At 36.9% G+C, this 25,886-nt stretch overlaps 1 long non-coding RNA gene across 1 annotated transcript in view; it reads right to left on the bottom strand.

Annotated features, from left to right (window-relative positions):
- Positions 1-5,406: 5,406 nt before the first annotated feature.
- The window catches only part of LOC148133049 (uncharacterized), a 31,460-nt gene continuing 10,980 nt past the window's right edge, over positions 5,407-25,886 (bottom strand). Inside the window, exon 3 of the long non-coding RNA XR_015747054.1 lies at positions 5,407-5,945. This is a non-coding gene — a long non-coding RNA (uncharacterized LOC148133049). The remainder of the gene's footprint in view (positions 5,946-25,886) is intronic.

The following is a 25,886-nucleotide window of genomic DNA, read 5'->3' as shown; positions in this document are numbered from 1 at the left end:
TTTGTGGTTTTATCTGATTTCTCAGTAAATCACTTACAAATAACCCCAGAAAATCCACAGTTGGGAATATATGGGTTTTGTTTATATTTTTTCAGTGTACTTAGAGCTCTACTTAATTTATTTGACTACTACCAAGATAGACTTTTTTCCTACACAACTCTCTTTAATATACATCTTTTCCACTATGTAACTTAATCTGGTTTTTATCTGCACAATTGCCTATGTATGATTTATTTAAATGTGTGTTAACCTGTATGTTACTTTTTTAGCATGTCTCCTTTCCAACTACGTTGCTTTTTACACAATTTATCCCATTTATATGCTAATTTTAACACATCTTCTTAACAAAAGTAATATGGTAATACGTAGATAACAGCTGGTTCTGCTCATGGTTGCCATGTGTATCCTTGCTTGGAGGAGGATGGCATTTTGAGATCAAAGAGGTTTGTGATGAATTTCTTAGATTTTCTTACTGGAAATACTTTTGCAAGATCACTGTAACCCATCCTTTTGATTTGACAGCTAAAGAGAGCAAGGTCAAGACTAGGAAATAAATTAAGCACCTGTTTTTAGAAAGAACAAATAATATTTTTACCTGGATTGAAACTGGCTATATGTAGCTAGTAGCAATGTTAGCATGGCAGAGCTACACTAATGATTCACACTGTGGATCATTTGGGTCAGAGGTTTTGAAGTCAAACTTGCCAATACATTTCACTTCTAAAAGAACAAGAGTTTTGTGGTACAAAACTTCTAATTGTCTGTGGAAGCTATTCAGGTAACAAAATGCACCTGGCCTTATACCAGGTAGCAAGTCTATTTCCTGGAGTGTTGATGCCATTTCACCTGGGAAAACTTGTGAAGGGACATAAAAAGTCTCTTCAGGGTCTGTCTTTCAGTGGTTACTCTGATTTTCTCACAAAATAGATGTCATTTGAAAAATGCTGGGAATTTTGAAACTTTTCCACTTAACCATGTGTAATCTGACCAAATCTCTGCAAGAAATTTTTATATTAAAGTATTATATAATTTATATACAGTAATATTTGTATATCTCAAAATCAGCTGTTTGTACTGATTATTTCTTCTCTCAACAAGAACATTTATAGCTCTGCTAGTAATGGCTGTATTTTGCAGATATAAACATACTGGACCAGGTCCTTCAGTGGAATAAATAAGCATAGAGTTACATCAGTAATTTATGCCCTAGGAAGATTTGTCCCTATTTTCTCTCTAGCCATCTGCTATGGATGCTTGAATTCTTAATTTAAACAAACCCGAATGGTTCTACATTTTCTCTTTTCCCCTCCTCCTTTTCCTCTTCCTTTTTTTCTTTCCAAAGTAATTTCTTGCTACTGACTACTGTTCAATTCACAGGCAAAAAGGAGATGTTACCATATGTTCAATGCTCAAGGGCAGAAGGTGCTTTAAGCGTACGAAATACTTGCACTATACTAGCCATGCAGATATATTAGTTGGATTTCAAATCTAGAAATCTAGAACTTCTATCATACTGTAAATTAAAAGAGGCTGCTAATTTGGAAGGACAGACAGAATACAATGCAGACGAAATTACATTTGAATATAAAAGCAGTGCAGCCATCTCTTACCATGTGTTTTGTAATGTGCAAAGTAGCCAGAAGTCCTTGCAGTGTAAGACTTATGTATTCAAAACATAATCCTGATATGCATCAGATAGAAACTACAGTGCCAAAATAAAGTTGCATGTTCCAGAATAGCATAATGAAAATAATGTAAATGTGTAAGTTATGCCATTTACATAGTGATATCATAATGCACCCAATGTCACCTGCTCTACCTATTACTTCACTGAATGATGCTCACAAGATTTCCTTGATGGAGCATTCTTTATAACCTACCCAATAACTGTTTGGTGAGTATCTTTTGAATTTTTGTTGAAAAAATACCAGAGGTAGGTTTCTGGCTTTATGTGTTGAATTTTTCCTTTTTTAGTCCAAGAAGTATTAATATAATATATCATTTATCTAAGAAATACTTATTGCTGAGAGTATTTGGTTGTTTGAGAATAATCAATGCCCATGGAACTAAGGAAGGTCTAGTGCAGAGAAGCATTATCATATTGGCGCAGTAAAATGGTAACAATAATGAAATAGAAATGGATAATGTGGTTAAAGTAAAGTAAAATACAAGGGAAACTATCCTCACCGTTTTTCTATTAATAAATACTGTAATAATGATGGTATGGCATGATTTTAAATTTAACTGGGTAGACAGAGAAATGGCAGCCACCTACCATTTCTTTTAGTTGCCCATGAGAATAAAGCATAAAGCATGGCATGACCTCATCTTTTTCCATCATGTGCAATTCTATATTCAAAGCAGTCTATATTTAAATCATGCCAATGGCACCCTGTTTTGGTGCCTATTCCCAGTAAAATGTACCAATACAAACTTAGCAATATAGGACTACTACTTCCATGTCAGAAGCACCAAAGTGCTTCCATGGTGAAAGGATTTGCTAGAGACATCGCCATTGCCTGAAGGATACCCAGTTGGGGGCTTCTTTCATATCCCTTGAAGTTGCTCACCAAAGTGGTACCCATTTATCTCCTCGTGGTGGACCACTTTTGAACTGTTGGGTTGGCGGAACTGAAGTATGTGATAGGAACTGATCCCACCGCATGGCAGCAACTGGGTCTCAAACATGAGCCTGTCGATTATTAGCCCAGCGTACTAACCTCAAGAACCATTGCACTCCCAGCAATATAGTTCTAAGTCTTGACAGCTTTCCTCGGGCAGACTGCGGCCCACCAAGCTCTACACAAACATCTGTTGGCAAAGTTTTCTTTATTAACAGAGTTTTCATCCAATCTATCCTAAACCCTTCTTTAATCTGAGTGTTAGGGTCACACTCTTAATTATATTTACAGTTCTACTTAGAAATAGCTACTTCGTTATTATGGTTGTGTCAGATGAAAATCCTGAAGAAAGAACACAACTTGCTAGCTCTTTTTTTTTTTTTTTGGAATAGCTTTACTGAGAGTTTATTACAAATATTAATGGCCGAAAGAGAGCTATTTGATTCTTTCTTGACTTTTGTTTAGAAAGTTTCTAGAAAACAACTAAAAGCGATCTCTCCCCTTTTGCACTTAATCCTGAAGGTTAGCTTAATGGTGCAGATAGGGTAAACAAAGAGATATTTATTTCAGAGCATAGCTCCTTTGCAATGCAGGGAAGGTCACTTGAATTGGGAGGATTAGGGGTGGGAGACCTGTAGAATGTGGTGCTGATAGATGAGCTTATTAAAAAGTGTAGCCTTGTGGAAGGGCTGCCATTGATGGCCTTGACATGGCAAGAACTTCAGAAAGAAAGGGATACAATTGGAGAGCTGTGCTAGAAGGATAGGGGGACCGGCAGACAAAAACAAAAGGCTGCTCTAATTTGTCAAAGTTGTATCTGGTTCCACTGAACAAAGTTAGCAAAGAGATGAGCAGAGCCACAAATTAATGCTCATTCACCAAGCCCCGATGGAGCGATAGTCCAGCATACAGCTTGGTCTTTGTAGAGTAACCTGACCGCGACCAATTGCCTTCAGATAATTCTGCCTTGTGGGCATAACAGTTTCCCTTGTTTTCTTCCTTTATAGGATTATTCCTTCCAATATTAAAAGATAATATCGGTGTCTTTCAGTGTTCCTATAAACTTTTTGCCAGAGATAAATGGGTCTCTCGATCTGATCTTCCCTTCTCCTGGACTCAAGGAAAGATGGACAATGAGTCAATAAGCTCTTAGATGTCCTGAGACATCCCAGCATTGCTGCTAAGAAAAAGGAGGCTGGCGTAAAAGGCAAGGTAGGTTAGAAGCATTAATGCACAAAAAACACCATTTATATTTTAATTACAGAAACCAAGTTATTTGAAGAAAGATAACGGTCAGCACTGTGTCTCAAAACCAACATGAGAAAAGAAAAGCATAAAATGTCAAGATAGAGTGCATTAAAGTTGGCATGATCATCATGCCAGTTGCAGGTTGCTGGGAAGGTGGTGGACAGGTCCAAATGATATGCCCTAAACTAAATACAACTTGATTTTATTTTATTTTTTTGCAATCCAGAAATTTGGATGTAATAATATGAATTGAGAAAAATGAGGGTTCAGCTAGCTATACTGATTTTTGAGTAGGATGTCTCAGGAAGTGTCTCAAAAGGTAAATAAGGTTAGGGGAAATTAAATATAAGGGTGGGGTTTAAAAAAAAACAATAAATCCACCACCAGGAATCTGCCAGTACTGCTGCTGCCCTCAAAGACACACTCCTAAGCATCTCCAGAGCTTCTATGTTTCATCAACACTCCCAGTTTCATTGCTACCATAGTGCCACTTGGTCTCTGAACTGTTAATTAGCATGCCAGCTATTCTGTTGTGGCTTGCAATTATTTTTAATTTATCAATGAAGCCCTTTAAGTTCTGCCAGTCTGGTTCAAAGTAATATATGCTACTAGCAAGGCTGTGTCATTGAATTGTTTTGATAGGTGGATCAGCTGGGAGAAATTTTGATAGAAGTTTTCCACATGGCTAGTATATGAATTTGAGTATTGGGAGTCATTGGGGAAAAGAGGGTACAGTTTATACTGGAAAAACCTCATGTTGAACATGGAAGCCAGCCACCTTCTTGCACAATATTTTATGGTCACCATATGTACATGTCCATATTTCTTATTTACAGAAGACATCCTTTATTCCAATGGTAATCTTTTTATGGCCGGGCACCATAAGACCTGACTTATACATGTTTTTGTTCTTTTTCAGCTTCTGAAAATTGCAGGCATCCTTGCCAGTGGCTTGATAATGACATCAGAATGAGAAAAGAAGTAACAAACTCCTACTTTGGTGGAAGCATAGCAGTTATCCCTGAGCCAACTGATAAAGCCACTCCATTTGCAAAGAGGAAAGTTACTTTGTTTCCCCAAGGAATTTTCCCTTCACAATCCCATTTCTACCATAGCAGAACTGAGGAAAACCAGGCTGTGCTTTTATAATTCCATAATGGCTGACTCAATAGATTCAGCTTCTCAGTAATTTTTGAAGTGCTTGGCTAGAAACAAGAGAACACAAATGGAGCATTTCCTAGACTGGTCAAAGCAGCAGTTAATTTGTCCCACAAAAGGTTTGCTTTCACTTACAAAGGTAATATGGGGGGCCGGGGGCAGGGAAGGAAGGAACTATGAACATGTAAGCAGATGATCTTCAACTTTCTTCTTTGTAATGCTAAAACCCAAGGGCTTATTCAAGGGGTTTCAGACAATAAATAACAAGTTTAGCTAGACTGGCTATTTTATTTGTTTTATTTATCTATTTATTTTATTTATTTGATTTGTCAATTGTTTACAAGATAATAAGTATAAATATATACATAGTCATGAATTCATGAAATGGGTACATATAAGAAAAATAAAAGAAACAATAGGACAGGGACGGTAGGCACGTTGGTGCGCTTATGCACGCCCCCTACAGACCTCTTAGGAAAGGGGTGAGGTCAATAGCAGACAGTCTGAGGTTAAAGTTTTTGGGGTTTGGGGAAGAAACATTTGGGGAATGCTGTGTGCCTAATTGTTACCTTCTCCCTTTTTTTTGAAGGGGGGAATTCTTGGATAATGGGTAAGAACACCTCAGCTGGAAAGGCTGGATTAGATCAGGAAGTTGCATCTTTTACTGGGGAACTTCTGGAAAGAGGGATAAGATTTTAAATTATATCAGAAGGCCTAAAATTTGAAGGGCATTGGGAAGGTTCATGTTATCTTTAATGCACTATTTTGCTCTCTTAGGAAATTTCAGTACCCCAACATAGGACTATATGTAGCCCGAGAACGTTAGTTGAAGGCATCCTCTATCTGAAGGGAACCATTGTTTATATGTGGAGAAAGAACAGGAGCCTTGAAGTTGCCCATCCACATGTAACACTTGAGCTGCAAATAAAGCAGCACACGAATTAATCACCGTCTTCTCTACTTCAGGTAGATCTTGCTTAATGACAGTCCTGCTCAGCAAATGTTCAAAATTACAATGGCACATCAAAAAAGTAACTTTACAACATATCTCCCATTTACAACATCCTCATGGTCACATGATTGTTGTTCAGGCACTTCACAACGGGTAGTCATTTATGAACATTAAAGCATCTCGCAATCATGAGATAGCCATTTGCACCACTTCACAACCCGCTTCTGATGAGCAGAATCACTAGATAAGCCAACAGTACAATTGCAAGTCATAGTCATGTGATGTCTCACTTAACAGCCCACTTATAATATCTGTAGCAGAAATGAGGTTGTAAACCAGGCCTGTTAAACTGGCAGCCCATGGGCTGGATGTGTCACATGTACACCATGCCCACCCTGGCTATACAAAGGCAAAAAACATTGTGATACATCATGGTACATCACATGATGCAATCGAGTTTGACACCTGTGTTGTAAACCCATCATGTTTTCCTTAGCAAATGTTGGAATTCTCAGACCAGTTGTTGTGGATACTAAGTGGTTAATAATAACTTCAAAACATGCATATCTGTTTGCAATAAGCACATGGATTATATTCACTGACACATTCTTTTGCCTTCTTTTTAGTAATGCATAAGCAATAAACAAAATTTCTAGATATATAGGACCAGACAATTGAAACGTTTTAGTATTTACACATTTAGCCTCCTCTCCAGGGCCTCCAAGGAAATGAATTAAATCTCATAGTAAACCAGAATCCAAGGCAAAACTATCCATTTTAGGAAATTCTAGGAATCGCAATCAACTCTCTTTTCTATTCTTTAATCTTACTAAAACAAATCTACTATTCCTCCCAGAAAACCTATATATTGTACTAGCAAAGCTCCGGTAGGGGTCAGTTGTGGAGCCAAAATTTAATATAAACAGTTTCATTTTTTTACTTTGCCAACTAGTGAATCCTGCTCCTCCCCACCTTCTGTTGCATCACCCACATATGTCTTGTGAGATATAAAAATAAGAGGCTTTTATTATAGCTTGGCATGAATCTAAGTACCCCTGAATGAGTTTTCAGTATGTATTGTGAGTACTCTTAGCTTGTATGTACATATAGGCAGATGTGTCCATGCATGCCTGAGTTACCATGTTCCATCTGCTGCAGCAGCAGTGGTAGTATTTAGCAGGTTCTGATCAGTTCTGGAGAACCAGTAGCGGAAATTTTGAGTAGTTTTGAGAAACAGAAAATACCACCTCTGGCTTGCCCCACCCCCATCTATTCTCTGCCTCCTGAGTCCCAGCTGATCAGCTGGGTCTTCTTTTGTTGCCCTGCACAGGAGAACAGAGCTGGAAAGCAGGTTAGTGAGGTGGGGAGGGAATGGAGATTTTGCAGTATATCCTTCCCAGGGGTGGTATTCAGCAGGTTCTGACCAGTTCTGGAGAACCGGTAGTGGAAATTTTGAGTAGTTCAGAGAACCGACAAATGCCACCTCTGACTGGAGGTTTTACAGTACCCTTCCCCTGTCACACCCACCAAGCCACGTCCACAGAACCTGTAGTAAAAAATTTTGAATCCCACCACTGTTCAGCAGGTGCTAAAACTGAGCTACCACAACCTCCCTCCTGAGATACGGTCTTCAAGCAAAACTTTAAAACTTCAATAGAAGCACATTATTATAAAAGAGCTGACGTGATTTATAATCTAATTTTTATTCTCTACGATTGTGCAAATGCTCAATTCAGAAAGCCAATGGCAATTCAATCAGATCTATAAATTGAATTGATGTACATAAATCAGAAGGTTGATTTGATTACATCTCTAAATCAAACTGCAGCCCTTCTAATTGATTTGGATAATTCTCTTTCTGTACAGAAATGGGTTCTTCTGAACTGAATTGACTTGATTTAACTATATGATTCAAACAAATTGGTGCGTTGTCTCATTTGCAGAGTTTAGGATACGGACTGAAACTTTGTAAAGAGAGACCACAACTGATCTATCTCAATCAGAATAGGCCAAAATTTGCCAGCCTCATATTAGTTGAGTAGGAAATCTGGGGCTTAAATTTTTCTCATATCGGGAGGGGACTACATCTGAATAGTCTGAGACACACACTCCTAAAATAAAGCAACATGTAGGCAAACGGAGCTGAACTTCATCAATTTTTTTTTTGGGTGGGGGGGAAGGGTGTATATTAAAAAAAGAGGAGAAAATAGGTGTGCTCATGACACACCCATGATCATAGCTTGGGTTTTTGGAAATACTCCTGGGATGGAGTCAATGTTTTGCTTGTTTTTTTAAAAAAAAAGCTCTTTTGTCTACTTAAAGATGTTCATTATAGTTTTCATATTTTTCCCAACTCTAAATGACAAACATTCAGGAATCTCTGGGTTTGCAAAATAGATTTGGAGAGCTGCAGATTTCCTGTCTGCCTTAACTCAGATGGATGAAGTGGGGTTTAATTCAGTATATCCCACTGGATATACTACATATCCCATGGGCTGCCTAAATATTACAAGAGAGATGAGCAAATGTTTCCTTAGCCAAGAGTATACATTCATGTCACCCAAATATACACAGAGGTTTTCCATTGTTCTTCCCTCTGCCTGACCATATGGCTTGAGAATGATTTTAATTTCCTTTCCTCCTTTTAAAGCAAGTTACTGTTTTCAGGCAATTTGAGTTTGTTAGAGAATAAAGTCAAGAGACAGCCACTGTTTCAAAGGCCTTCTCTTCGTACTAAATTGTACTTCCAAGAACATTTTTGCTATGGTTCAGTGGTGTTTAACCTATCATATAATATCCAGGTCTACTGTGTTAGAAGAAGCAGAACAGTATTAAGCTTTTCCCACAAGCCTGTGATTGTGTTTGACCCAGTAACCTGTATTAGATTAACATTTATTCTACAACTGCTCAGCAAGCTTTGGACCTGGGCAAGCTGCAGTTTATAGAGGACACTAACCATTTTTACAAGTGGAGCAGGGAAAGGGAATTGAATCTGAGGGAGTAATTCCAAGCCTGCATCTTGCTGTAGCGGTTAAAGTGTTTATATGAGGAGTTGGGGAATTGCATGTGACTGACCCCTCTTTTTATCTGCTTAAAAGACACAGCGCAGATCTCCATGGTGTGTATAAACTCTGAGGGAATGCAGCTGAAAACAAAACCCACAAATGTGAGAGCATTTCACCATCTACCAGGAAGAGAGGCCGAACTTTCAAAGTGAAAAGGAATGTAAGCAGGGTAAAATTGCTGGGATTAGAAAAGGTTTCAAGTTAGCTGCCCTACAAATACATTCATAAGCATTCCCCAAGCAGGCTTTCCTAAGACCTACCTGACAGCCTGGGATTCTTAAGCTAGCAAATAAGCATAAAAGTATTCGCCATTAACCTTAACCTTTGCTGGTTTAAACAGATGCCACTCTCACGTTTTCTTCCATTTGAAAGGGCGTATCTAGCCCTGAGGTAAGGCGATAAGATGCTATTGACTGTTGTGAAAATGAGACATTAATAGAGAGGGCAATAAACTGGTTTTTATGCAGAAATCTTGCAGCAAATGAGGTGAAAGAAGGAGGGATGGCGAAGTGAGGGGGGAAGATGGTTAAAAGGGGCAATTTTGCCATTTTCATCAGTCTAAATGTACTTCTAGAATGATCAGAGTGCTTCCATCATTAATATACATAGTGGCTGGATCAAATCTCAAGAATTAGATGACCTGTAGTCTCTTCCAACTCTGGTTCTATAATTGGTTCCCAAATTATACAGATTTTACAGATTATCTGATAAATAAATCTGAATAAATGTTAGATACAGAAAAGTTTAGATAGTCAAGTTAACAAATATTAAACCGGTTTATATATTATTTAGTATTATGATTTTGATATTGCATGTCCTCTTATAAGAAATTATTCATTAGAAAATGTTCCTGCCCCTCTCCTTCCCCACCCCCAGCCTATCACTTTTTCTCCCTTTAGATAAAATAAATATTTTTTATTTTAGCAGGAGGTTTTTAAGAAGAGATTGGACAATCCATTAGTCTGGAATGGTACAGGATTTCCTGCTTGAGCAGAAGGTTAACAGATCATCAGAGTTGGAAGGGACCTTGTAGGTCATCTAGTCCAACCCCCCGCCCAAGCGGGAGACCCTACACCATTTCTGACAAATGGCAGTCCAATCTCTTCTTGAAGGTCTCAAGTGATGGCGCTCCCACAACTTCCGAGGGCAAGCTGTTCCATTGGTGGATTGTTCTCACTGTTCCATTGGTTGATTGTTCATTGGTTGGACTAGAAGACCGCCAAGCTCCCTTCCAACTGTGTTATTCTTTTCCAAGATTGATACCTGAACTTCATGTTGGTCATGAAAACTTATTCAGTGAATTTCCAATCAATGTCAGTATACCAGTTCGTTCGGAATGTGTTACAGTCTTTAAGATTTGCCTAGCCTCTTTCAGAATCTAGATAATTTCAGCTATTGTCATATGGAATATTTAAACACACGACGTAAGAACAAAATGAAGCCTGCAAGAAATAAATTCATTGGATCCTTGGTATAGAAAGATCAGGATATGCCAAGTTAATTTTCCTGTTTGTGTCTCTTACCTCACCATAGCACATTCCCTCTCTCCCTCTCTTGCTCTCCCTCTCCCTCCCTCTCTCTCTCTCTCTCTCTCTCTCTCTCTCTCACACACACACACACACACACACACGTATTGAGAATCTAGTGAACAGATTCTTCCCCCCACAACTTCTGTAGCAGGATTAAACCTGTGGCTTGCTTATGACAAACCTTTCATGATAGCCCTCCCTTTTCAGCTCAGAATAGATATCTTCTTTTCCTCACAGACTTGCTGTTGCCCTGACCCTATTCCATTTAGAAATTGGCTCAATTAAAGGTTGATGAAACATTCTCCCTTACCCCACAATCAATAGGTGCAATTCTACAGCTGTCACTGCTACACTGCAGCCTTGGCATTGTTGCCACCCTCCCTGCTATGTGTGTTCAGACCTGTATTACAGCAAAGGGCAGCTGGAATTGGGAGGTTAATCCCAATAAAACGACAGCGCCTTGTCGAAGATGATGGCAAAGGTCTGGTTCTGCACATTTCAGGCATTTCTCTTTAGGCCTGCAGAGACAAAAGAAAAGAAAGGCAAGAATACTGCTGGGGTGGGGAAAGGGAGAAAAAAACAACAGGCGTGGGAGTGGAATTTGAGTGCACCTGGGATATGTTTTTAAAACAATAATGGGATTTTTGACCAAACCTGATTCTTAGATGAAAGTGGAATCTGCCCTGAGGATGCTACCTGAGCGCATTGATGAAATAGTTGAGTTGAAGCAATTCCTGTCAATATGATGAGCACTGAATGGAAAGAATGATGTATACAAATGCCATATTTTAAGCCTTTGGCTTTTATAAAATAGAATATTTCAAATACTCTAATGCTAAACACACACACACAAAAAAAAAACACCCCAAAGGGCCGCTGCACTCATCTCTTTCTCTCTTCTCCCAAGGATATCCTGGAGAGCTTTCTAGGATATTTTCCCCTGCTCTGGGGAATGTGGAAGGTTCTCAGCCCTTGAACAGGATTAGGACAAAGTCTTCCCTGTTAGCAAAAACAGCTCGTGGGGAAAATCAGAGACCCGCCAAGCAGCTGAATTGATGCAGAAATGCAAAACACCGTATTGCAGTTGATATTCTGGGAACAGTACATTCTTGTGTCTTTGATGTGACTTTTGAACATTGCTAAAGTAGCCAGACAAGGGGAGAGAGGTAGATTTATTTCTCACTTTACAAGCAGCAGTTCTCTATTTAAAAAGCAGTCCAAGTTCATTTTAAACATCAAGAACCATCAAAAGGAAAATAGGGAGAATCCTTAAAACTGCCCATCCGCTCCTAATATCTGGACAATCTGAGCAAACACATAAGATGACATTGTAGTGAAAAGTATTTCTTTCTTAACTGATCAATAATCAAAATCAATAAATAGACATATTTAAATTTTCATTTATACATAAATATTAGAATGTCTTCCTTGTTAAATTTGCAATTCTATGCCTTCTTTTGCCTTTTTTAATAGCAATAGATAAGGGGCCACCAGGAGTTAAGTACTAAAAATTAAAAAAAAAACACAGGAAGGAAGGTTCATTCTTCTTTATCATACAGTTTACTTCTTCTTCTTTTTTTTGAAAAAGAAAGAAACCCTAATCCTAACCCTAACTTTGCTTTACTATGGTGCAGAAGGATACTATGGATTGATAATCATATAATCAACAGCTATGTAAATTCAAGTTTTGCATGCATTATATTGAGGATGCCATTTTTGACCAGTTCATTTATGCCATGTTTTCTTTTTCCCAGACTGATTCTGTCAATAATGAATGCAAAACCCTTGTTCCTTTGCTTTGCCTCTCCCTTTAGACTCCAAACAGTTTCAAATTATTTTGGAAGGGAATGGGAAGGAAGAAGGGTGGGGGAGGAAGAAAGGAAGGAAGGAAGGAAGGCAGGGCGGGCTGTTAGGAGCATATTGGATCTACTGAAAATGCAGTAGTGAGTAAAAGCTTCTTTGGACTTCTGAATCTGGAATTGTCAGTATGAAACTTTTTAGGGTTAGGATACGTCAACCTTAAAGCAACATTCACAACTTTCCAAATAAAATTATCAATAGTAGTAGCAAATAGTATTAAATCTGGTAGGATATAAGTGAGGCAAGATGCAGAGTTATGGAGCCTGTCTCTTCATTAGCAGCTTCCCATTAACCTTGACTGGAATCAATTTTAAAGCCAGCTAGCAAGGCATGATTTTTTTTAAAAAAATGTAAGCATTTCTATTTCATTGCTGAAAGCTTTTCCATAGCCTTCATTCCCTATAAATTGCCCTGCATGTAATAAAATGCTACTGGAAATATTTACTGTTTTGCAGCTTAATTTTTTCTTCCTAGAGGTCAAGTGATGCCAGCCTGAACTGTAGCTAATATACTTTGAGCACATGCTGTGACCTTTCCTGAACTCATGCCTGGCTTCATTCTTTGATCTTATTAAATAGGCAAAATTATCCTGTGAAAGAGAATAATCAGAAATGAGCAAGATTGTCTCTGAGCAAGTAATTCAGCTGAAAAGCAAGTGTGATATAAGGAATGACAAGGAGTAAAACTACACAGTGATTCTCATACATGATGTGTGTGTATGTGGTACTGTTTTATTAGAAAAGTTGGTGTATTGGCCAGAGATATTTATTATTATGCTCAATAGTTATATATCTGTGTACTAATAACAATTCTGAAGAAATCAACAGCTGGGTTTGTTTGTTTTTTTGAATAATAAATGAGTAAATTAAAAAGCTAAAATGCATTATTAGGCATTTTAGGCAAAGCCACTAAGATAGATCTTGATGGTTCATGAGAACAAGTTCCCAATGATGTCACTCGGTGGTCAGGAGGGAGAATAATTTCATTCCACTTCTTAGAACTGCATCATTATCTGAAAATTCTAATAAAAGTATATCCATGTCAACTGTTCCCATATATTCAATTATAATTTGATATCACTTTAATCTTTGTGGGCAGCATAGAAATAGGAAGCGGTCTTTTCCCCCTGTTCATTTCCTACTATGGATTTTTAGCACAATTACCCCATTGCCAGCATAGATGATGGAGGAGGAGGAGGATTGATTTCACAAAGTTTATAGGTAAGCAATAGCATGCATTTCTGACATCCTTCCTAAGTTATGGTACCTCTCCCAGGAATTGATTAAACAAAGCTGAATTGGTCACATGAATTAGTTTTTCACTGCTTTAGCCCTGACTTTAAAGTTCTGCTTAAAAAGGTCTAAATATGGATTAGGAAAGTCTAGTATCATGTGATCAAGAGGAAACAGTTAGCCTGATTAGGTGTTTTGATGCCAACATTGACTGCAAGTAATTGGGCTGTCGGACTTAGTACTGTTGATAATAAATAAGCTTCTAGGCTATAGCTTTTTTCCCTACCCTTCTGAAAGATTCAAGGAATTTTGATGGAGATCTTCTGGATACAAACCAGAGATTCTGTTGTATCGTATCAAATCATATCTGACAAATACTTCTTTGATGTCATTGACCTGTGTCCTTAATAATGACATGTCACTGAGAAGTATATACATTGAGAATCTCCTAAGCGAAGAGGGAAGATCTTCAAGATTCCAACTCGTCAATGTTGTATCCAACTACAACCAGTAGAATTTTTTTTTTTAGGGGGGGGGTTCCCCTGGAATATCCACATACCCACATTCAGATACTCAATGTAAGATTATTTCCAATTAATTCCTATCTAGATACGTGGCCTAGTGGAAGACCAGTACAACCACATATTTCATTAATCAAGCCACATTTTATGGCTTTAGCAGAAATAAAAATATAAATACATTGGCCCTATATGTGATTGTTAAAATCACATTACAATTTCTTATTGCCTTCCAAGCATCTGCATGCTATTAGTAACATTTTCCTGGGTAATTAGAAACTATTTGAAAACTAATCTATTAAGGTGCAACAACCTAGAGAAAATGTTCAGTGAGTTTGTGTATACTCATAGACAAACACATACCCATACACACATATCCCAGAGAGCAGGAGAAACTTGAATTTTTCAGAGATGCTGAACATGCTTACTGCTGATGCCACAGACACACACAAAAATGCTATTGCCATAGATTAAAACTGGACAGAAATTGAATTAAAACTAGCCTGGTTTGTTTTCAAAACTTCATCAGCTGTAAGTAAAGAAAAAGCACATACAATATTTTCCATATCCACTTAAGTACTTGCTGTGAGTAAATAAAACAATGCAAAATTCCATCCGTCCATCCATCCATCCATCCATCCATCTGTCTATATGTCAGCTGATTTAGAGTCTTTGTCAGGATTCTAGTCTGGGCTCTAACATTGTCAAATGTCACATGGAATGGAATGGAATGGAATGGAATGGAATGGAATGGAATGGAATGGAATGGAATACAATACAATACAATACAATAGCAGAGTTGGAAGGGATCTTGGAGGTATTCTAGTCCAATCCCCTGCTTAGAAAGGAAACCCTACACCATTTCAGGCAAATAGTTATCTAATCTCTTCTTAAAAACTTACATTGTTGGAGTATTTACAACTTCTGGAGGCAAGTTGTTCCACTGATTAATTGTTCTAACTGTCAGGAAATTTCTCCTGAGTTCTAAGTTGCTTTTCTCCTTGATTAGTTTCCACCCATTGTTTCTTGTACTACCCTCAGGTGCTTTGGAGAATAGTTTGCCTCCCTCTTCTTTGTGGCAGCCCCTGAGATATAGGAACACTGCTATCATGTCACCCCAGTCCTTCTTTTTGTAAGATTAGACATATGCAGTTCCAGCAACTGTTTATTGTATGTTTTAGCCTCCAGTCCCCTAATCATTTTTGTTGCTCTTCTCTGCACTCTTTCTAGAGTCTCAACATTTTTTTTAGATAATGGCGACCAAAATTGGATGCATTATTCCAAGTATGGCCTTAGCAAGGCATTATAAAGTGGTATTAATACTTCATGTGATCCAGTGGTGGGATTCAAAAGAATTTACTACCAGCTCTGTGGGCATGGCTTGGTGGGTGTGGTGTTGTGGCTTGGTGGGTGTGGCTTGGTGAGTGTGGCAGGGGTAGGATACTCTATTCCCACCCCACTCAAGGTGAAGGATAATGCAAAATCCCCATTCCATCCCCACTCCTGGGGGAAGGTTACTGCAAAATCCCATTCCCTCCCCACCCCACTAACCTGCTTTCCAGCTCAATTTTCCCTTTTTAGGGCAACAAAAGAAGACCCAGCCAATCAGCTGGGACTTGGGAGGCAGAGAATAGATGGGGGCAGGGCTAGTCAGAGGTGGTATTTGCCAGTTCTCCAAACTACTCAAAATTTCCGCTACTGGTTCTCCAGAACTGGTCAGAACCTGCTGAATACCACCTCTGATGTGATCTTGATTCTATTCCTCTGTTAATACAGCCTAGAACTGTGTTGGCTTTTTTGGCCGCTGCAGCACACTGCTGGCTCATATTTAAGTGATTGTCCATTAGGATTCCAAGATCCCTCTCATAGTCACCACTATTGAGCAAGGTACCACATATACTGTACCTGTGCATTTTGTTTTTCTTGCCTAAATGTAGAACCTTACTTTTTTCACCATTGAATTTTATTTTGTTAGATAGAGTCCAATGTTCAAGTCTGTCAATATCCTTCTGTACCTTAAGCTTATCTTCCGGAGTGTTGGCTATTTCTGCTAGCTTGGTGTCGTCTGCAAATTTGATGAGTTCCCCATCTATCCCCTTGTCCAAATCATTGATGAATATGTTGAAGAGTAGTGATCCTAAAACAGTGGGTACCCCACTGCATACCTCCCTCCATGTAGATGCAGTTCCATTGAGGACTACACATTGAGTCCGGTTGGTCAGCCAGTTACGAATCCATCTGGTGGTGATGCTGTCTAACCCACATTTTTCTATTTTATCGAGTAGTAGGTTATGGTCTACTTTGTCAAATGCCTTACTGAAGTCCAAGTAAATTGTATCAACAGCATTCCTCTGGTCTACTAATTTTGTCACTTTCTCAAAGAATGCAATAAGATTAGTCTGCCATGATCTGTTTTTGACAAACCTATGTTGGCTTTGGGTTATTATTTTATTTGCTTCTAGGTGTTTGCTGAATTGTTGCTTGATTATCTTTTCCATAATCTTCTCTGATATTGAGGTCAGGCTGATGGGTCTGTAGTTTTCTAGATCTATTTTTCCCCTTTATTGAATATGGGAACTACATCAGCTCTTTTCCAGTCCTCTGGCAGTTCCCCAGTGCTCCAGGATCTTTGAAAAATATAGTTCAGTGGTTCTGAAACCGCATCTGCCAGTTCCTTCAGAACCTTGGGTTGTAATCCATCTGGTCCTGGTGATTTGAACTCATCTAGAATAGACAGGTGTTCACTTACCATTTTCTTCCCTATTTTAATTTGTGTTCCTAATCTGTTTTCTGTGGTGCTGTTTTTGATAGGTTGGACTGTTTTTCCCCTTTGTGTAAAGACAGATGCAAAAAATGAGTTAAGTAGCTCTGCTTTCTCCCTGTTGCTTGTCACATGTACCATCAGCAAACATTTTATGGATAAACCTTAAGAGAGCCCCATGATCAGTTTACAGTTAACACCAGTTTTCATCAAAATCAACAATATGTAAATCTGTATGTCCCCTTTCCTCAGCGACAGCTACTATATTTGACATTTATATATGTCCAATATGTGGCTGCCTACTGATTTATCCATGTCAAACTCTTATTTCTTTTCCAAATTAAAATATCCCCAAATCAAGTTGTCTATGAACGTTAAGAGCAGTTTAATTGCCTTAACTACCTCTTTTATTTTGAGACATTGCAGCCGTTGAAGCAGAAGATAGCACCGGCTGAGAATCTAACCCTATGAAGTTAGATTTGCTCTATTTATAGCTTTTATTAATTAATTAATAGAATTTACTGAGTCAAGGGACTAAATACTTGTCCCCCACTCCTAAAATAACCTATTTCAATTAGCCAACTACAGGCTTTCTTTCCCTTGGTTCCTTGTTCATTTCCCCCCCACCTCCATTCTGCCCTGTGCCTGCCCCTGTGTCTACATCATTAGTTTTATTATGTCATTCCATCTCTATTAGGGCAGAGTCTTACATTTTATTTAAAGGACAGTCATTTAATTTTAAACCAAGTTTAATGTTGTCGTGTATTCTATACCATTTTTAATTTCAATTAGAAAATTAAATTTCTGGATAGAACAAAAGTTTTTAAGCTACCATCTCTGCAAATGAAGCAATTGATGCAACTTAGAAGTTGTCAAGATTTTGTACCAGTCAGTGTTAAGCCATGTGTGATTATGGCAGTGGTTTTGCAGACTTTACTACACATCAACAACAAACTGAGGGGTATATAGGTAGAGACCTATAAAAATGCAAATTTAATTCTTTTTCCAGTAACAGCTATACAAATTTAGAGTATTGAATTATTGGGCATGGTGCACGCCCTCCATAGGGGCAACTCCATGAACAAGATGGAAAGATTGGTCTAGTTCTTTTGCTTCATTTTCCCCCTCAATGACAGTCTATGAGGTCAGTGCAAATGCAATTACACTCAGCAATCCAGTCTTTACTTTAAAAAACTAGTCTGTGGTATCACTAGCTGTAGTATTTTGGGATATACGTGCATAGAGAGAAATACCCATACAGGTGAATGACTATATAATATGTGAATGCAAGCCAGCAAGAAGAGAAGAAGAAGAAAAAGAAATCTACAGATTCACTGAGTTGATCTCCCAGATCTCCCAGTTATCTTAGTTCTGAAAGCCATACATTACAAGCCAACTGTTCTGGGTTTTCGATCCATAGCTATCTTACACAAAGGCTTCATGCTATCATGCCTTTGACTTTCAATGAAACTGTGCTTTCTGGTTGGTGTTCATCACACAGCCTTTCAAATAATATTTAAAAAAATAGCATGAAAACTTAGCAAATGCCCAGGCATTGATTAGAATTCAGAGAGATTAGAATAATGCAAAAAAGCTTACACCTGTAAAAAGCATCACAATATGCTTGTCCTAATATTATTCCAACATTGCAGCTCATATAAACTCCTCAGTAATAATTATTATTACTTTAGAGAACGATAAAACCATATAAAAATACTTTGATTGACCCTCAGGTCTTTCACTAAAGTTGATAAATAGCTTTTCAAATGCATCTTTTCAAACATATTGATCAGAAAGTAATAAAGTCAAATGCTGAAACAAAGATTTGCAATTTTCCTCAGTTAGATTATACAGAAATAGGACAATGAAGAATCACATTATTTTACAAAATACAGATAATAGGAAATGGAGTTTCTGCAGACTCAATTTAATTTTTTGCCCAGGCAATGCTACCAATCCTTCAAACTTTCAGATCAATTGTTGCTTTCTTGCCATATATGTATATATGCCAATGCTGCATTGGGAAATCATTACTAATGTGATGCTACAGCAGCAAAAGTATTATTGAACAAAGAGATATGAAAGAAGAAAGACACAAATCTGTACCTTAGTAGACATGGTGGGGTATTTTAAATATTCATCATTTTCACCTTATTCACCTTCACCCAATATATCTTAATGAGACTAAATTGCAGAATTTTTTGAAAGATCAACTGTCCTCTGTCAATCCTTGAACATTTAATATTATCTTATTATCTTAATCTTAAAGTCAACCCAACTTTAATATATAAATTAGTGCAAGTTGATATACTCCAAGAATGGAAGTAAGTTATAAGTCACCTCTTCTGAAGTTAACACTCTCTTCCAACCAAATAACCCATATTTCTTGAAGCAAGTCTGGCACAATTATAAAGAAGAATTTTATTATCATTTTGAATGACAGATCTGAGGCATCATTAAGAATCAGAAAATGGATTTTTGAAGTTATTAATTTTTTTTTCTGTCAGTGGAATTATTGGAATTTTATGTCACATGAAACAAATAGCATGGGGTAGTTCAAACAAGATGAAGTGACAGAGGACAATTCAAATTTATTTCACATGCAAGAAAAATAGAAGGATCAAGGTTTATTACAAGAGAAATATTGTTGGTATAGCAACCATGATATGTTAAATAATGTACGGTGGGATATTGGTCAAGATAATGCTGTATGGCTTAGTACAGAGCTGTCAAACTCCCAGGCCACAGGCTGGATGCATCATGCGCGGCCATACCTACACCCGAAGGGGTTTAGCGAAGGGGAGGAACTCCCGATATGTCATGTGACACCACCATGACAATGTGAGTTTGACACACCTGACTTAGTAGATTTGCTTTGGGATCCAGACTTCCAAACCAGTAAGATAGATTCCTAGATAATCAGTTACAGTTCTCTTGGCTACTATTGTCTTCTTGATTAAGTTGAAAAACAAGTTAGCAATATTTGTTTTTCTTTAAATATTTTTTTATTAAAAATTAAAATACAAACTTCAAAACATTTACAAAGAGAAAACAAAACTAGACAAAACATTTTTAAAAATTGTGCATTAAAAAAACAAAAGACAAAAAAACAGATACATATATTGTGCCTGCTAGTTAAATACTGATAAATGTATTATAACAATAGCTAGTTAGCAATATTTGTTGATCAAACTGAGAAACAGTTTACACGTTGTCTTAACTTGCAAGCCCAAAATTTTCCATTGCTAAGCAAGATAGTTAAATGAATTTGCCCCATTTTACATTCTTTCTTGCCACAGTTATCAAGGGAATCACTACAATTGTTAAGTTAGGAACATGTTTGTTAAGTGAGCCTGGAGTGCTAATGGACAATCACTTAAATATGAGGCAGCAGTGTGTGGCAGCAGCCAAAAACGCTAATACAATCCTTGGTTGTATAAACAGAGGCATAGAAACAAAGTCATGTGAAGTATTAGTACCACTTTATAAAGCCTTAGTAAGACCACACCTGGAATACTGCATATACTTTTGGTCACCACATTACAAATAAGATGTTAAGACTTTGGAAAAAGTTCTAAGAAGAGCAACTAAGATGATTAAAGGCCTGGAGACTAAAACATATGAAGAACAGTTGCAGAATTTGGGTTTGGCTAGTCCTCAGAAAAGAAGGACTAGGGGTAACATGATAGTAGTATTCCAGTATTTGAGAGTTTGCCAGAAAGAGGAGGGTGTCTCTTTTATGAGAGAAGCAACATGGAACTAAGGAGAAATTCCTAAAAGTGAGGACAATTAACCAGTGGAACAGCTTGCTTTCAGAAATTGTAGGTGCTTCATCACTGGAGGTTTTTAAGAAGAGACTGTACAATCATTTGCCTGAAATACTATAGAGTCTGCTGTTTGAGTAGGGGGTTGGATTAGAAGACTTCCAAGATCCCTTCCAGTTCTTTTCTGATTGATTGAATTTGCTTGTCAGAAGTTCGCAAATGTGATCACATGATCCCGGAAGTCTGCAACTGTCATAAATCAATGCCAGTTGCCAAATGTCTGGATTTTGATCATGTGGGGATGATGCAACAGTCATGTGAAAAATAGTCATAAATCAATTTTTTCAGTCACTAAACATTTGAACAGTCAGTAAACAAATGACTATAACCCAAGGACTACTTGTATGCGCTCTGTAGATTCCTTCAAACAGGAGAATGTCTAAAACTGAGAGGAAATTTATAAACAATTGCAAGGTGAAAGTAACAGCTTTGCCATCATTTTTTCTTTTACTCACTTTTTAAAATATTTTATTAAATTTCAACATCAACCATTATAATACAAAGTATAAGGAAAATGAAAAGGGAATAACCAAACAACATAAAAATGACATCAAAGAAATTTATAACAAAAATGACTTTTGATTTTCTTTTAATACAGGAGTAATAATACAACCACCTCTCTAAATTTAAACAAAAAAACCCAATCTATGAAATATCTTAAAATACTAATAATCAACATACTAAAAAACCCAATATACATAAAATATTTGACTGTTAATTTTACCTGAGACATACTAAATTATCAAATGTACATAACTTTATATTTTAAAAAATACATATATATCACTTATGATATTCTAAACTAAATTTTCAGAATTTGAAATGTACTAAATTCTTTCAGAGATTCTGCTACTATTTTTCACTCAAGAGGCTTCAACTATCAAAAATAGTAGGAGATTTTCAATTTCCCAGATTAAAATTTATATTATAAATTGTATCTTCTTTCTTGAGTTAGGGCAGAGGTCTCCAAACTTAGCAGCTATGCTGGCTGGAGAATTCTGGGAGTTGAAGTCCACAAGTCTTAAAGTTGTCAAGTTTGGGGTTCCCTGAGTTAGCGAATGGCAAATTTTAGTTGCTGGAACATTGTCGTCAGGAAATATGGAATTCCCTCTGTTTCCTTCTATGTTATCTATTACCATAGAGAGATGTGGTATGCAAAAGTATACAAGGTCTGGCGTGTATATTATGATCATGATAAATGAATATTAGAGGGGAATCCAGATTTCAAAAGTGACAAGCTTTCTACTGGAGAACATGGGTGAATTAAATCTATTAACAGAATCTTATCGTGAATTGTTTTCAGAGGAGTTATAATGTCAATATAAGCTCATCCAAAATGAAGAGTGTAAGATTTTGAATTAAAGCACCATTTGTTGTCAAGATATTGATTAGCACTTCTTAGTGCTTCAGAACTCTAAGATCTGTAAAGATTACTCAAGATTCTAAGGAAGGCCAACATGTTTCTGAAGCATCCCTTTGAAAGCTTTATAGACCCCTAATGAACAATATCCATATTTTAATCAAATCATCACATGTGTTATTGCTGACTTATTGAGACAATTTAAAACATATTTTCTTAGAAGGAAACATGATTTATGTTCATAATCTACAAAGAATCACTGTACTTTTTTTTCTTTTCTCCCTAATTTAAGGATAATACTAATCTGTTTCATACGTGCTCTAATAATTGACTTGAGATTACCATAAATAGAAATACTGATATATATTAAGAGTTTTATATTCCCATTTGCCAGCATGCACCATAATATGATTCCATCAGGTATCACGCATGCCAAAAAACATCTCTCTCCTGAATATCTAGATATAGATCTATTCATGTGAGAGATTGCATGAAAAAGGTTCATGAGTCAAATAGTTTGGCTGGAGAGAAGTTAAGAGGAGTCAAAGAATTTTCTGTCTGGGGGACTTGGTGATAGCCTGAATCAGTCAATTGTAATGCGGGCTAATGGAATCTGAAAAGTGGGATATCAATACTATGGAATATTTAAAATGTGCGTAAATATGTGCTCAAATTATTGTATTGCTTTTATCTGATGTTTATCTTAACAGCAAACATTTCTCTAGGCAGGGCACCAGGGAGTTGGCTGTGGACTATCTTGCAAACTTTGCATCCTTTATGAGAAACAGTCCAAAATTCAGAGGAAGATTATGTAGAGCTTCACAGTGAAACATTGCTAACATTTTTTTATGCTCCAAGCAAGTGAGCAATGGATTTTTAAAAGTGCATCTTGCTTCACTCCACCTTGATTTATTATTATTATTTTATGGGTGAAAGCTAAAAAAATGTTCTCTTTTACCACCCTGGCTAGGGAGATGTGCTCCTTGGGGAATGTAACTGAGACAAAAACACTTAAGTGTGGGCAAAGGCAGTTTCATAAATCTAAAACAACACATACTTACACACTTAATGTCTGACCTCAATTTTCCATGTAAATAATGTCATATTTGTAAGGAAGGGGCCCGCTGTGAGATTCTCATGAATAGATCCATTATATTGCACCTGACCTATAATCATTTCAGTCACTGTGACTCGTATGTAACCAAATGTTTTAGAAAGCTAAATCACATTAAGACACTTAATTTCACCGTGAGTCAGACTGAAATGCGTTTCATGCACTTGCACTAATTCCACCCAAACCCCTACCCACACTCCTACCCACACCCCTTCATGAAGTCTGAAGTACTGAGGGATTTTTATTTCTAACTTCAAACTTTTCAGCAGGGGAGAAATACCATAATATTTTCAGAACCCTTCAGTGACTCACATTCAACCACAGTGATCATTTAGGATTTGCTTTACTGTAACCATATATACTTTCTGACAAGAAAGAACTATGCTAATGTGGCTGGTGGGAATGAACTAGACTCCAGAGAGACTTTCTGGAACAATCTGAGGGAAGTCTAAGTTACCTGAAAACCTGTTCTGTCTCCAAGAAAAATACTCAAGAGAAACTTAAATCCTCTGTGGGAAATATTAGTCGATAGCCATGAAAGGGAAATTGATTATAAATTAGGTTTCTCCCTCACTGTTTTATTTTTCAGTGTTATGTAGCCTGTACAGGTCAAAATTGATAAAAATGACAGGAAATGTTTCTGCTCCCTTAAATTACTTCTAGGCCAAGGCTCACTTCTGTTTTGCAAACCCTCATGAAATGTGAGCCATTAAATGTGAGAATGCTATTCATGGCTGGGGTTGGCACTAGAGCCAGTTCATACACACTTTAGACGATTGGATAGAATTATGGTCCTTAGGCTTGCAAGTCAGGTGTTATAAAAATCTAATCTTTGATAGGGATTAATTAGTTCTTCCCTTCTAGAGAAGCTAAATGTCTTTGACTACCTGATAACATTTTCCCATTTTCTTCTTCATTTTTTATATCTGCTATATATTGCATTTCAACTTTTCAGTAATATTGTGCCATAGCACTGTTTTATAAATAACAGTTTAAAAATATTTATTTATATATCAAATTTAGAAATCACCCATCTCTCACAATTTTAGTCCTATTGATCAACATGGCATGCTAATCAGAGGTGGTATACAGCAGGTTCTGACCAGTTCTGGAGAAGTAGTGGAAATTTTTAGTAGTTTGGAGAACCAGCAAATATCACCTCTGACTGGAGATTTTACACTATCCTTCCACTGCCACACCCACCGAGCCAGGCCCACAGAACCGGTAGTAAAAAAAAAATTGAATCCCATCACTGATGCTAATATATATATAGCATATTATAGCATTAAGTGTAATAATTGAAATTGATCACTAAACAAGGTTTTCAATATTTGCCAATATTTCAATAAAATAATACAGTAACCTTCAAGCTGAGCCCAAAAAGAAACTGAATTCTAAAACTTCTTATTCCAAAAAGTGCCCAAATGCTTGCTAATAGAGTGTGAAGTGTGGAAAATTAAATCCACCTTTCCTAATCTGCGATTGTAATTTATGAAGTAAAAAAATCTGAAGGATGCCCCTGCCAAAGGAAGTTATTTAACTGCATATAAATTTGCTTGGAGTAATATAAATCAGTCTCACATTAATTTTAATCACACTTATGTTACCCCAATTCTCAAAACAAATTTTTGAACTTCTGTCTATATCTTGTCTCATTTAAGGAAAATTGAACAATAGCAAAATTGAGGCATCTTGGTGGCATCGTGGTTAGAATGCAGTATTGCAGGATACCTCTGCCCACAGCTGTGAGTTCGATCGGGGTTGATCCATCCTTCCATCCTTCTGAAGTCAGTAAAATGAGGACCCAGATTGTTGGGGAAAACATGCTGACTCTATAAGCCACTTAGAGAGGGCCGTAAAGCACTGTAAACTGGTATATAAATCTAAATGCTATTCCTGTTGCTATTAACAGTATATATCCAAAAGAAAATTTTGTCTAGACTTAAACAAAAATGACTTTTCTATAAATTATATTTCACACAACATGGCAAACACAGTCACTTTATAGTTTTTAAGGAAGAAATGTTTGATGTAAAAATAGGGAACAGAACAATTTTAATGTTAATGATTGTAAATAATTTTATGTAAAAACAGGGTGAGTACGATGGGAAGGTATCTAGAACTTAATATTGTTTTACTGATTCAATTTAGTATCATTATTTTTAACTTTTATTAGCTTTTTTCTTTTTCAGTTATTTTAGAGAATGACAAATAGAGATGATAGCAATATAGACAGGAATACTCAGAGTTTTGCAGTGATTTGCAATTATTTCTCAACATATATTTAGTTTTGCGTATTTAGTTATCAATAAATAATTAACTTTAAACTTTACAAGAGTTATAAATTCTGTTTACAATGTTTTATTCTCAATCTATTATATAATTTCTCATTTATTTCTTTTTTGTTGGAATAGTCATTTATTTTATTGTTTTAAATGTTTTAAAATACATTTATAAGCAACAAAGCAAAATATTTTTCCCATCGCAGTTAAGAAAGATTGGGTTAGAGTGTCAGATTTAATAAAATGGGCAAAATAAAACATGTCATGCTGATTTCATCATTTCTAACCTGTTCATTTTGGGGGGAAGGATGGAAGGAATGACAAGAGGTGGACCAGCAACGTGTGGATGGATTTAGTTACAG

This window comes from Notechis scutatus, chromosome 1 (assembly GCF_049901735.1).
Source record: "Notechis scutatus isolate UNSWTSFEM ecotype Mainland chromosome 1, rNotScu1.2, whole genome shotgun sequence".
Lineage (NCBI taxonomy): Eukaryota > Metazoa > Chordata > Lepidosauria > Squamata > Elapidae > Notechis > Notechis scutatus.
Note: the sequence above shows the minus strand (reverse complement) of the source record. Positions and strands in the feature narration are given on the sequence as shown.